At 51.3% G+C, this 14,078-nt stretch overlaps 1 long non-coding RNA gene across 1 annotated transcript; it reads left to right on the top strand.

Annotated features, from left to right (window-relative positions):
* On the top strand, window positions 1-6,359 carry LOC141570444 (uncharacterized). The gene is made up of 2 exons (XR_012494447.1): window positions 1-403; window positions 5,101-6,359. It is a non-coding gene; the product is annotated as an uncharacterized LOC141570444 (long non-coding RNA).
* The last annotated feature ends 7,719 nt before the right edge of the window (window positions 6,360-14,078 follow it).

Genomic DNA, 14,078 nt, shown 5'->3' on the forward strand with positions numbered 1-14,078 from the left:
AGTTTCGAATCTGGAAGACAAAACTGCACCTGAACAAATTCTCATCTCGCCATAAAATGATGTAGACGGGAACATTCCAGGAGCAAGTGTGGTGGAAAATGCCTGTTCCTACAGCGAAGGGCCCGATCGTACCACCACTCAGGGACTTGATCCTTCTGGGCAGCGCCCAGCCCAGGGCGTCGTAAATCTGTTCCCTCCCTGTAGGGATACACTGGAGTGGCAGATAGCTAGGAGGGACACAGAGCCTGCTTCAGTGCTTGTGTGGATGGGTCAGTGAGACACTCCCACAGCAGTGTCCCCTGACAATGGCTTGGCCAGGGCATGTGGCCAGGACACAGGAGCCGAGGGGAGTTCTAGATGGACCTGCTCGGGAGTATATGAGTCTCCACCAGGAAGAAGGGGGGTGAGTGCTATAGACCGAATGTCTATGTGGCCCCAGAATTCCTATAAATTAACTGAATTCCTGATGAACTGCATGTGAACTCACAGAAGCCCCAACCCCCGATGAGATGGTATTGGGGGCTTGGGCCTCTGGGAGGTGCGGAGGGTGGAGCCCCGAGAAGGCCTCCGTGCCCTTCTAAGAGGGGCAAGAGACTGGAGACCGTCTGTTCACCGTGAGGACACCGCGAGAAGGAGCGTCTGTAGGAGAGCCCTCAGCGGTGACCCAATGGTGTCTCCTTGACCTTGGGCATCCAGCCTCCAGGACTGTGGGGAGTAAATGTCTCCTGTGTCAGTTGCCCCGTGTAGTGTTTTGTTATGGCAGCCTGAGCTGACTGACAGCAGAGAGAGAATGAGGTCACGGGGTGTCTCTAGGAATATGTGTCCTGTGTCCAGAGACAGCTGGGTATTCAAGAGGAGAGCACAGCGCCTGAGGTATAGAGTTGAGGGCTGACCGTGGAGAGGTAAAAGGTGAAGAAAAGTCACACAGAAAGACACTAGATCCTGGTCCCTCCCTTGAAACCCAGTCCCTCCCCAGATAGAGCAAACCCAAACAATTCTGGAAGAAGGGGTGGTCAGAGGTGGCCAGGGGTGCTCGGAGAGAGAGGGGAGCAGCAGACAGGTCCCAGGTGTGGTGGGGCAGCTGTCCCCAGCATGGCTGCCTGCCCAGCTGTGCCTTCTGCCCGGGCCCATGTGCACATCAGGAAGGGTTTGCCTTCCCCAGACAAATCACCAATGAGCCAAGAGGAGCTGCAGAATTTGGGGGGCACCCTTGAAGTAGTCAATACTACACTCAAGATGGGAGCCCAGGTATCACCACTCTCCGGCTTGACCACCTGCTGGCAGCCTAACAGAAAGTGCTGTGGAGTGGCGGGTGTGTGGGCCCCTGGCGGCTCCATGCTAACTGGTACTTCTGCAGCGCCCTCGCCCTCTCCTGCCTCAGCCGCCTCCCCAGTGAAGTGGGCTCCATGCAGAGTCCTGCTTTGCTGGGTGGATGTGACATGTAACTGAGCTGATGCTGCGAACAACTCAGAACACGGTCTGCCCCACGGTGGTGAGTGCTGGAGAAAGCGGTAGCGTTTGTTATGATGGCCCAGCAGGTGCCGTGGGTTCTGAGGCCTGGGGTGGCGGGTCTGCAAGTGTTGGCATAAGCGAAAGGAGAGGCTTTCTCCAGGAGAGTCCATTGGACCGACCCAAGTCAGACGTGCAGCGGAAGGACTCCTTTGGAAATGTGAGTGACAGGTGGAAATGCAAATTCCACAAAAACATCAGATGGCGACTTTCAGAGAAATGGATGGGCCGCAGGTGTTAGCTGCTGGGAGCGCTCGGCACGGGTGGCTGGCCTTCCTCTCGGCCTGGAACTCGACTTTGCAGATTCTCTACCCAAGGCCCCCGTCCTGTACCCACCATGGACTTGGGCAGAGAAGAGAATGGAGTCCCTAAGAGGGCACTTTTCTAACACTGTCTCATGTGTTGGGTCCTTTTGTCTGTTTTCAGACATACAGTTCTACTCTGATAACCAGATAAACATAAATGCAGGGGTTTTATAGGCAGATTTTGTATAATTCACTTGTTCTTTTCCGGTCGGGCAAGCTTAATGTAGGGTCTTCCCACTGTGCTGTTCTGAACTTCTGTGAGAGCCGCAAGGCTTAGTAAGTCATTTCTGAACCCTTCACGCTGCCCTTTTAACTCAGGTTTGACCACGTCTTGGTTTTCAGGCTTGGGTCTCCAGCAACTAAGTAGATGAGAAGGTGGTGCAGGAATCCAGCATTGAGATCATTCCACTGAGGACAAAGGAGGGGCTGGGGTTGCTTTGAGGTGGGGACTTTCGAGCGCCCATGGTCAGAGTGTTTGGCGGATTGTCCGTGACTGCAGAGGACAGCAGGCTGTGCACTCGCTGGCTTCCTGAAGACAGACTCCCGGCTGTCCCTTTCCCCAGCAGGGCCCGGGGTACCTGCGCAGTGTGTCAGCAGCCAGGCGGCGGGAGCAAAGAGATGGCAATGACACGGCAAAATAACAAATGTTATTTATCAGGGCTCCCGTGTCACCAACCTGTTATTTTTATTGTTCTTCAGAATAATGGGATTTATTAAGGCCATTTCTGCTCCAGGCGCATGGAAACGCTGTGTATGAGCGATGTATCCAAAAAAGCACAAGAACCTGAAAATGAGTTACAGAGCTCCTTTCTAAGTAGAGCTGTCTTTCAAAACTTTAAAACGCTGCTCTTTTAAGAGTGCCCAGACCATTTCTGTGATGTAGCAGTAACGCAGAAGTAGAAAATAAAACAGCTCAATTTGGGAAAATGTGAAAATTACATGACATTGGTGAAATCGCAGACACAACATAAAATGAAAACAGCTGTGGATACCAAACACTGTGTAGACAGTGGAAGGCCATTTATCTTGGAAAGTCAAGGGCTGAATTAGCTGCCATGCTGACCCACTTGTGTTGCGGGAGGTACAAACCCGGGCACCACTCACCAGCCGGAGTCGTCGGTCCCTGGAAATGCTGTGGCTGATGGAAGCATACGTTCGTGCTCATCCCAGAAAGTCGGCATTAAACGCGAGGCTTTGGGGACTTTGCAGAGAAGCTGAATTGAAGGACAAGGGGTCGCAGACGGCACACGATGCAGGCATCTCCTGTGGAATTTGGGCTGTGATGCCCATGGGACAGGGCGAGCTCCCACAGGTAGCACATGCAGGGTCAGAAGTGTTTAGCTGAGCTGATAAATTTATCCGCACCACCCCCTCTGTCTCTAAAGCACACTGAGGTCAGACAGAAATTCTGAAGCTTAAATGTCGACGGTGCCTTCCAAGAAGCAAGGGCCCCTCCTGTGGGCAGGCACGTCTCCCATCCCACCCTGTGTGGGGTTCACCAGGGGACAAGAGGGGCGGGCCATGCCAGATGGCCTGCCATGTGATCCCAGGGCGCTTGCCAAATGGAGTCCACGTAGACGCCTGCAGTCTGGAGTTATGGCTGTTGGGCTGTTTGAGAATGTCAGAGACCTGGAGAGAAACCTCAAGCTGAAAACGATCTCCACAGCTGGGATGGAAGTGATTTTGTGGCCCCTCTGGGTGCGCCTGCGGGCGGACCTACATCTCCTCCTGGGAGAGGCAGCGCCTGCCAGGTTGCCCGGAGCAGCCACTCACCATAGCCCAAGGCACCTGGGCTGGGGGGCGCCCTCAAGTTCCAATTAGGAGAAAAGCACTGCCTGAGAGAAAACACCACATAAATATGACGGGTCCTACTTTAATTAAGTTTGATTGGAAGTTATTCTGCGTCCAGGAAGCCAGAGCCAATTTTCACAGTGTGGTTTGCAGACCAAAAGCAGGTCTTCTCAGACAACAGGAGAACACAGTTCCCAGGAACCGGCCCCGGGGTCAGCCAGACCGTCTTGCAGGAAGTTCACACAGAAGCCTTCTCAGTGGCCGAGTCACAGCGGCTTCTTTCCAGGCTGCTTACCAGGAGGGGCTCCAGGACATGGTCCCGCTTCTCCAGGGTGTGGAGGACAGACCTGGGCTCAGGTCTTACCCTGCCTCCCCCATCTGTCACCACTTCACTGGAACAATGGTTCCAGAGGAGGCTGGAGTGGGGACTGTGGGCCAGAGAAAGGAGCGACAGTGACGGCCTTGAGGGTGGTACATGGCACATGGATGGCATCTGCTATTGTGGGAGACAGTGGCTTTGGAGCAGTGATTTATTTCTTTTCTTTCTTTCTTTTTTTAATTTATTGGGGTGACAATTGTTAGTAAACTTACATAGATTTCAGGTGTACAATTGTGTATTACATCATCTATAAATTCCATTGTGTGTTCACCAAATTTATTTCTTGAAATTAATAAATTATACTATGTGTGTGTGTGTATATATATATATATATATATATATATATATATATATATATATAATTTTTTCTGCTGGAGGCTGGAGGAAATGGTCATATCTTCTTAAACTCTCAATGAATGTGAAAGGTTTTCCACAGAAAACTTACACAATTGCACACTAACCAACTGCAGAGGGCACCATGACGTCCTGACGTCATGTGCTGCAGACAGAGATGCCCGTGCCATGACAGGGTGAGCGTCCAGCAGGGCCGGGCTTGCTGGGGTCCACTTTGAGCGTCTGGGGCGGCTGGCCCCACTTCATGTCCCATCCCTAGGATGGGGTCCTGAGGAGAGGAAAGGCCGTGCAGGGGGTGCAGCTGGCGCCAGCGCAGGCCGGAGGGAGCGTGCAGGCATGGTGGTGGCACGTGGCTGCGTTCTTAGGAGGCTTCCTCAGGGAGAAGGCGGAGCCAGCAGAGAGGGCTGGGGTCCTTGCCTCCTCTCCCATGTCCGGGACCCATGCTCCCCTCCTGGCAGGTCCTCCTGGCTGTTTTCCAGAACCATGCCTGCGTCAGCCAATCCAATCCAGGCGTAGGGTCCATGGTCCACCCAGTGTGTCCACAATCACGGAGACACATAGGATTTTAGTCGTGGCAGTGCCTTGCTACGTGGATGAACAGCTACGTGTGTCCACTCCATACGCAGGGTCCGGATGGGACACCGTCAGAACCTCCCATGATTGACTCCACTTTCTCTTTTTGACAGGTGACACGTCTAAGACAGCATTTAATAATAACTGTATGGGCTTTATTTAAGAATTACTCTCTTCTCTGTGTGGCAGGCAGAATTCTCCAACGGCCCCAAGACGTCTCACCATACCCCACGATTTCTCCCCTATGGGACCCCTGGAAGTGGGGATCTGATGGATTTTCCTCCTGTGATCAGATTGTTACATGGCACCGTCCACTTCAGAGAGACTGTTGTCGGGATGGACTTGACCTCTTGCCAGGAACCCTTTAAAAGTCTGCGTTTTCTCCAGCTACCCACAGGCCAAGAAGTCAGAGATTCTGCAGGAGAAAGATTTGGCAACTGGAAGGTTTTTCTGCTGAAATGCAGGGGTCTGGGGAAAAGCAACTAGGAGTGGCCCTTAGGGACAGCCAGCAGGGAAATGGGGACATCAGGTCTGCAGCCACAGGAACCGAATTCTGCCAGTGACAAGATTTAGCTTGGAAGTGGATTTTTCACTCGCGCCTGCGCTGTGGACAGCTGCTGGGCTGTGGACCCGTGACGAAGCTGAGGGTGGAAGCTACTCCACTTCTGGTTGTTGGTTTGACTCCCGTAGAGACGAGTTCAGCCTGGACCCACCACAGTCCTGCTTCCCCTAGTTTTGTTTGTGTGCAGGGCAGCGGTGGCTTGTAGACTGCACAGACCCTGGGACAATTCTCACCTCTACCTTTCTATGGCCTGGTGACCTTGGGCTGGCCATGTCTCAGCTCCCTCATGGGAAAAGGGATGTGGTAACTGTACTGTGCACACATGCTGAGTTCAGGAGTGAACCGCCTGTCAGCCGCCTGTGCCTCAGTCTCCTCATCCACAAAATGGGACGATGTCGGTGTCTGCTTTGGGATCAGCTGTGAAAAAGGTTTTATATGCTTGGCGCATAATAGAACTGTCTTGAGTATCCTCTGCTTTTATTCTTCTAGAAATTTAAAATCAATTTTTAAAGTAAATTTGGGGTTCCTTGGGGGACAGAGGGCTAAAATCTAATTTATCGATTAGTTTAGGCATCATTCTAATATGGAGCCTTCTCACTCAGGGAAATGGACGTCTCCCTAGTTACTTAGATCTCTCTTTTCATATTTCTTAACATTCTCCTGTATTTTGTAATTTTTTCATTATTGGGGCTAGGGTCTTTATTCCATTGTATTTTTAAACTGATTATTGCCGGCCTACAGAAGAAAAATTATACTTTTACACATATATTTAGACACTGAACTTCCTTATGAATTCTAATCCTTTTTTTTATTTGACTTCCTTGATTTTTCTTAAAAATAAGCTACTATAAAATCAGAAATAAATACGCTTGGCATATTTTCTTCCAATACAATAAATCTGATTTATTTCCTGTCTTAAGTATTATTATAATCAGATACTTTTGAGAATGAAAGGGGTGGTGTGACTTACACAGGAACAACGTCAACTGGACCGTCCAGGGTGGGGTGTGTGCCCCGGATGGTCCTGCCTGGTGGCCAGTGCTGATGGTGGGCTGCTATTCCTGGCCGTTTCTGCATCAGGTGGGATGTTTCCAGTGGTTGTCGCATTCATACGTGCAGGGATGCACGCAGGATGAGGCAGCCTGACCACACGCACACGTGCACGTAATGATGGAGGCACACAAATGTATAAAGTTAAAGAACTTCCTCCTAACTCACAACGGTTTTTAAAAATGATTTTAAATTTCAAGAATGGATGTGGAACCTTATTGTTTCCATCAGGCTTTCACCCCTCACTCTAGTGTCATTCACTTTTCACATCCCTTCAATAATCCCAACCTGGTCATGCTGTGTCATTCTCAGAACACTGCCAAGCTAAGTCGCTAATATGCTATGCAGACTCTGTATATCGCATTCGTAAGGGAGAGTGATCTATAGTTGTGTGTGTTTGTGTGTGTGTGTGTGTGTGCACGTGTGTGTGACGTGTGCATGTCAGGGTTTGTGTACGCCCATGTCCTGGAAGAAATCAGAGGCTGCTCCCACCTATTATTGTGTTCACTGAGGAGAAAACACAGGTAGGGTGAGGGGACCTGGTCTTGAACCCTCTAGCCGGAGGCTTTGACCTTGAGCTCCAGGCATCCTCGGGAATAAATTCCCTGAGTCTATACAGGACTTTCCGTGAAAGCAGATCAGAACAGCACCTGCTCCCGTGATTCCTGAAGGAGCCCCACATGGAGACAGATGCCCAGGTCATGGGTGTCACCTACCTGACAAGCTTCCCTACAGGTCTGAGTGGATGCACGGTGAGGTTCCTTCTGGTTTTAGCAGAGACAATGTGACATGCTTGCAAAGGGGAAGAGGCTCATGCTTTAACCCGTCTCTCTGTGAGACCCTTCCCCACATCTGTGGGTGTGGAGTGGGCTCCAGGCGCGCATGGGGGCAGAGGCTTTCTCCCCCCACCCCACAGCATGACCACACTGAGACCCAACCTGCACCCCCGAGTGTTGGGCGATCCCCTGAGTGTGCCTTGCTCACAGCGGTGCGAGGCTGTTCCCTGTCTAGCCAATGCCCCTGCCTTGGCTGCTGGTGACCTCTGCCACCGCAGCCTTCTCTCTGTGCCCTTGGCCTGTCCCGGGGGCCGTGCACCATATCACTCACCTGTGCCTCCTCTCACTGTGCTGCTGTGCGGGCAGGTCTCCCCCACTGGACTGTCCTCTGTGAGCTCGGCTGGGGCTAGAGCGGTTTAATAGCCCGGCCCCCAAGCACAGTGCCCAGGGCTAAGGAGGTAGAGCTTTGGATGCACCTTTAATGAATGAGGGGGAGAGAGAGAGAAGGCCCATGGCTCTGCCCCAGGGCTGCCCGGGGATGCAGAGAAACGAGGTGCTCCGAGGAGTGATGCCAGCGTTTGTGCCACTCTCTCCATCAGGCCCGTCCTCCCTACAGACCTCACTCGCTCGGCTCCCAGTGCTGTGGGCACACCCGAATCATACCCGGCCACTTGGATATCCAAAACGTTTATGAGTTGGGAAGTGCACCCGATTCCCAATCCTGCTCTGAGTATTATTGTTATTAACTACAAAATGGTTATATAAACTCATTTACATCAGCAATTTATAAGCTCTGAAGATACAGCAATGCTTTTGGGATGTCAGAAAATTGTTATTTACAAGTCACACTCCACTATAATTTATAGAGATTTACCCCCTGGGTTACTGGAATTGAATTGGAAAGTAAGAAGAGCATTTCTAGATTCATCATTTGCATATTTATTGGCACTTATCAGCAGACGTGATGCTCGCCACATCTTTCCTGTGTCACCTCCTTGCCTGGGCTCCATGTTGCATTCCGTGGCTGCGTGACGGATGCTTCCCGAGCCCTCTGTGTGCCAGGGACCCTGGCTGAGCCGAGGGGACCCCATCACCACCTTCCGGGCTTCTGCTTTCTAGGGCAGGGGTGGACTGCTGGGGTCACGTGAGGCGTGTGCCCTTGGCTCCTTCACCTGTGCCAGCACACCCTGGCCTCCCCATCCTTGCCCTGGGGAAACGTCAAAAAGAGACAGCTGGTAAGGGGCATCAAATACATGGTGATGGAAGGAGAACTGACTCTGGGTGGTGAACACACAGTGGGATTTATAGATGATGTAACACAGAATTGTACACCTGAAATCTATGTAATTTCACTAACAATTGTCACCCCAATAAGTTAAAAAATAAAATAAAAAAGAGACAGCTAACAGGCTGCCTTCGGGGATGGCAGAGCAGTGGACCCAGCAGGGACCTGGCCAGGCTGGATTTCCCCAGAGGCCTCGGTGGCTGGCCAGCTTATGCAGACGCCACAGGTCAGACAGGCCAGGGAGCAGCTGCTTTTGCTCTCACCTATTTGTACCCCAGTCAGGCTGGATCTCCTCCTTCCCAAGTAATGCAGGTGTCTCTTGGAGTCTGGTCAGGCTTGGGGCGCCACCTGTGATCTTGTAGTCGGTGGGTCCAGAGAGCTCGAGAGGGACATGCCTGCTTGTGGCCATGAGACCCTGAGCCTGATTTGAGTGGCGCTCAGAGCGGGTACCTAGCATGGGCAGGCCTGGCAGCGGCATGGAATCAGGTGTGTGGAGAGGGTGCTGAGGACATGAGTGACGCCTGGCCCCTGTGCCCTCCTGCAGGCTGGGCTCTGTGGCTGGGACTGCAGTCTGGCTGACTTCCTGCCCTCATGGCAAGGGGGGTACCAGGCAAGGCTCCTCTGAGGTGCTTCAGGACTCTGCCCTCGGAGACAATGTGGCATCGTGGAAAGGACTGCCTGGCACCTCGCGCAGAGGGGTGGTGCCCAGGGCAAAGAGCAGACGTGCTTAATCAAGTCACAGGGCCACCTGGTCAAAACTGGGGTGAAGGAGCTCAGCCTGGAGAACGATGCCAGGGCAGCCTGTGAGCCAGGCAGAGGCTGGGGCACCTCCCTTGTGGCTGCAGGATGGGTGCCGGGCACCGAGGAGGCTGTCCCTCTGCGTGGCATCTTCAGGTCGTATTGTGCAGCTACGGGCATTCGTAGAGACTGTGAGTGATACGCACAGGCCAAGTTATATGCGGCGGGCTGAAGGGGACTCGCCCTCCCCCTTTACCCTCCTCATCACATAACCAGCTGTGTGTGGTGGGAAAGAGGGTGTGATTAGCCAGATTCCTAGGACATGCGCCCCCTCCTCAAATGGCCCCTGAACGGTGCACGTTTCCTGCCAGCACCTGATCTCTTGTGTCGAGTTATCTGTGAGCCATCCCTGGGGCTCTCCCCAAAAATTAACAGCCAAGCACTGCGATACATTAGCAAATTCGAGGGACGTTGTCTGCTACCCCTCAGGGCGGGTGTCATGCAGTGTAGGGGAGAAAACCCACAGGCCCACTGACCAGCGAGGAGGTGCCGAGGCCCAGGCTCAGCCTCCGTTTTCTGCTGAGAACATGGGCAAGTCCCTTGAAATGTCTGAGCCCCTGGTGAGAAGAGAGTTCCATTAACACGAAGGCCCCTCCTGACCCAAACACTAGAGGCGTCTTACTAAGTAAGATTCTGCCTGGGTCCCCGGGCAGCTGTGAGGTCCCTGGGGAAGGGTGACAAGGGGGCTCCCATGAGAAGGGTGGGCTCACACGGTGGGGCACCCATTCCAGGGTGGGAGCCGGAAATGGAAACATCTGCAAGCAGAGGAGAAAGATGGGACGGAAAGGGCTCAGCGAGTCGGGGGTTTTCCTTTGACGTCGCAATGCTACACACAGTCCAATACAATGAGAGATGAAAGCCAAAAGTGTATTCATTTTCTATCTGACGTAGGTTTCTACTTTGCTTAGAGAAGCGGAGGGGAGGCCCTGCCACCCTAACACGCAGCTGGCTTGCTGAGGAGCCCACTCCAGGCTGCCCTCCCGGGACGCAGCCTCTGCTGCCCAGATGCTATTTATTTTCCATATTTACCTCCTCCTTCCTCTCCTCCTTCTCCTCCTCCTTTATTTTAGCCCCCCCCCCCCAGTGTGAACAGAGCAAGTGTTTGGGTTTTGCAAGGAAAGATAAGGCCAGGTTGGAAGAGAGTAATTTATTTTGACTTGGGGACCTCCGTGTCCCAGGTAACATTTTGTTTTAAGAGTGCTCTCACATTGCTAGTGGCAAATCACTGGTTTTATTTCATTTTATCTCATTTTATTTTACTCTTTTTCTGCTCTATTAACTATGGATTCTTGCTCAGTAGTCAAACTCAGCCCAAGGAAAAGTATACATTGCAGCGTGCTTTTTGTACCTGGGGAAGATTTTCCCATTGGCCTTCAAACCAGACCCAATAGCTGAGTGCATTTTGATTCAATTTTCCACAAAACTTCACCCCTTGATCAAAAAGGGCATATCTGACTCCTGAGGCTGGTTCTTGATCGCGACCTGAGCAAGGGGACCACAGGGACGCTGGGACAGCTGGATGTGGTGCCGGCCACACCGTCGCAGACACAGTGTAATAGGGTGAGCTCCTGTGGGGCGGGTGAGTGAGGATGGAGGTGTGAAAACCTTGGGGCAGCAGCCCCGGAGACACAGGGGGACAGTGTGTGGGTTCTCGGAGGTGGGCACGCAGGCCGCTTCTGGATGGATGCCCGTGTCCCTTCTCATTCTGAAATATTCCAATGCGGGGCTCCCGTCTCACTTCCTTGCCACTGTGGACTCAGGAGAGGAGCCGGGTCTGTGTTCTCCATGCCACCCGTCCATCTTCCCATGCTGGAGACGGTCTGGTCTCCATGCAGCCTGCTCCAGACTCCTTTCTCAGCAGCTCGCGCTGTCTTGTGAATCAGTGACGTGTATTTAGTAGAAAGTGGTGGACTTCCAGAGGTGATGGGACTGCAATGGGAGCTCAGTGAGCCAAGCTGAGTGTGGGAGCGCAGGCCTGGTACACCAGTCAACCCACAGCCCACTTGCTTGTTAAGGAACCTTGGACTGTGTCTCTCTGAAGCCTGCACAGAGAGGCAGGTAAGCAGGACGGAGCCTGGGTCCAGCAGCGCATGCATTGGGTCTGGGCTTCTCATGGGGCACACACCACTCTCTGTAACCCTGACCCGGCCCCAGTCCCACAAGGAGATGCCCTTGTGAGATGGGCTGGATGTTTTTTAAAGGGTATATGCATACATATGCTTAGTGCATATTTAAAAATCGCATTATAGTCTCTATCTAAATACTGCACTCCATATGTGAATTAGCTTCTTTGCAGAAAGATCCAATTCAGAGCTATGGCCTGAACATTTTCTGCCTCGTCACTTCCGGTGCAGAGCTGGCCTGCCCATCACTTCCGTAGGGGATCTGTGTGGAGGGGACACTGAGTGCCCAGGCCTGGAAGTGTCTGTGTTCTCAGGATCCTGTTTGAAGAAGAGAGGACTGTGCCTTCAGATCTCCTCCTCAGATGTCTTCTTGGCCCACGGACAGTCTTGACCATTCACAGAAGCCATGAGGGAAGGCCGCAAGCAGATGGCACAGACACCCACAGACATTCAGGACGCTTGTGGAAGCTGCCCCGTTGCTTCCCAAGTGGATCTGCGCTCCAGATTCGCTGTGGGGGCCAAGTTCCAACCAGGAATCAAGCTGTGTCATCACATCGTCACAGAGACCATAAGGCTTCATCACCAGAGCAGTTTCACTTCATCTCTACAGTGTTGGGAAACCTGTGTTTTGAAAAACTTCGCTGCTGTTTTTTTTGTTTGTTTGTTTGTTTTTTCACGGAACTTCTTTTAGTTAATTTCTGTACATGCCGAATTTGACTCAGAAGGGCTACAGCCCACGCAGTCCAGTGTTCTTTGGAAGTGAGCTCAGCCACTCTGTGTTATAACACTTTGATGAGGCTGGAGATAACGCAGACCTGCCAGGGGGCAGGGGCTGTTACTGATTTCAACCTCTGCAGGACCCACCTCACAACCGGAAAGCGCAGTGAGAAGGACTGAGACCAAAGTCATAAAACGATCTTCATGGAAAGCTTGAGGAGTCTAATGAGATGATTAGATGAGGGTTTATCCAGCCTCCCACCAGTTTTATGAAGTGTTTTTGGCTACATTTGGAGAAACTGGTCAAAATTTTGTCTTACTGATCATAGAAACAGATAAAAGTCTCTCTAAGGCATCCATATTGCATCAGACATGAGGCAAATATTGTCAAACAAAATACGGATTTGCAGTACAGTAGATACAATTCTAGGCCTGATGCACAAGGAGGGTTGTACCTGTTCCTACTAAGGACAGCAGTGAAGCCTGATGGAGGAGGCAGAGTGGGGATTTGAACAGGTGGTCCCGCTTGGTGTATTGGTCACCATATCTGTGATCTGGAAACGTGAGTTCATCTCTCCGAGGCTTTGTCTCCTCATTTGTAAAGTGAGGCAGTGGGAGGAGATGTTCTAAGTTTCGTCCAGCTTCTACAAATGTTGACACAATTCGATTCCAGGTTAATTAGGGCCCACCCTCTTCAGGGACAACCTTCTCTGGAGTTGAGGTTCTCAACACACACATCACAGACTCGAGCCATTGAGTGGCCCCACTGAGGAGGCCACGTGCCCGCTCAGGTGATGGGCCTGACAGCCTCTGGACATCACCAACAGTGCTGGGAGACTTGGGGTAGATTTCCTGGAGCATGTATACAGTGGAGCAGAGCCACAAGCCTGGTTTCATGGGGCAGGGAATTTAAGCCAAACCTGGACAGGATAGCAAAGTCTCAGTGAGGGCTCAGTGTTGGTAGCACAGACCTCCTCTCGGGTCTCACGGACTGCCAGCCATGTCGGCCCTACCATTCCAGGTCAAGAGCGGGATTGTGGTAAGTAGACAAAAGTTTCTCAACTTTAGCACCATCAACATGTTGCACTTCGTAATTCTTTGGATGTGTGTGGGGGGTGTCCTGTGCACTGTAGAATGTTCAATAGCATCCTGGATTTGACCCACTAAATACCAGTAGTACCCCCTCAGTTGTGATAGCCCGAATGTCCCCAGACATTTTCCCTGGGGACCCAAGTAACCTTGGATCGAGAACCACCGTGATAGATTATTGGTGTCTCCAAATTTCTTTTTCCTTCTTCTTCTTTTTTTTTTTTTTTTTTAATTTATTGGGGTGACAATTGTTAGTGAAATTACATAGATTTCAGGTGTACAATTCTGTATTACATCATCTATAAATCCCATTGTTTGTTCACCACGCAGAGTCAGTTCTCCTTCCATCACCATATATTCGATCCCCCTTACCCTCATGTCTCACCCACCACCCCCCTTACCCTCTGGTAACCATTAAACTATTGTCTGTGTCTACGAGTTTTTGTTTCTCATTTGTTTGTCTTGTTCTTTTGTTGTTTTTGGTTTATATACCACATATCAGTGAAATCACATGCTTCTCTGCTTTTTGTCTGACTTATTTCGCTCAGCATTACACTCTCAAGATCCATCCATGTTGTCACAAATGTTCCTATGTCATCTTTTCTTACTGCCAAATAGTATTCCATTGTGTATATATACCACAACTTCTTTATCCATTCATCTATCGAAGGACATTTTGGTTGTTTCCATGTCTTGGCCACTGTAAACAAAGCTGCAATGAACATTGGAGCACACGTGTCTTTATGTATAAATGTTTTCAGATTTTT

Source organism: Rhinolophus sinicus, linkage group LG03 (genome assembly GCF_036562045.2).
Source record: "Rhinolophus sinicus isolate RSC01 linkage group LG03, ASM3656204v1, whole genome shotgun sequence".
NCBI lineage: Eukaryota > Metazoa > Chordata > Mammalia > Chiroptera > Rhinolophidae > Rhinolophus > Rhinolophus sinicus.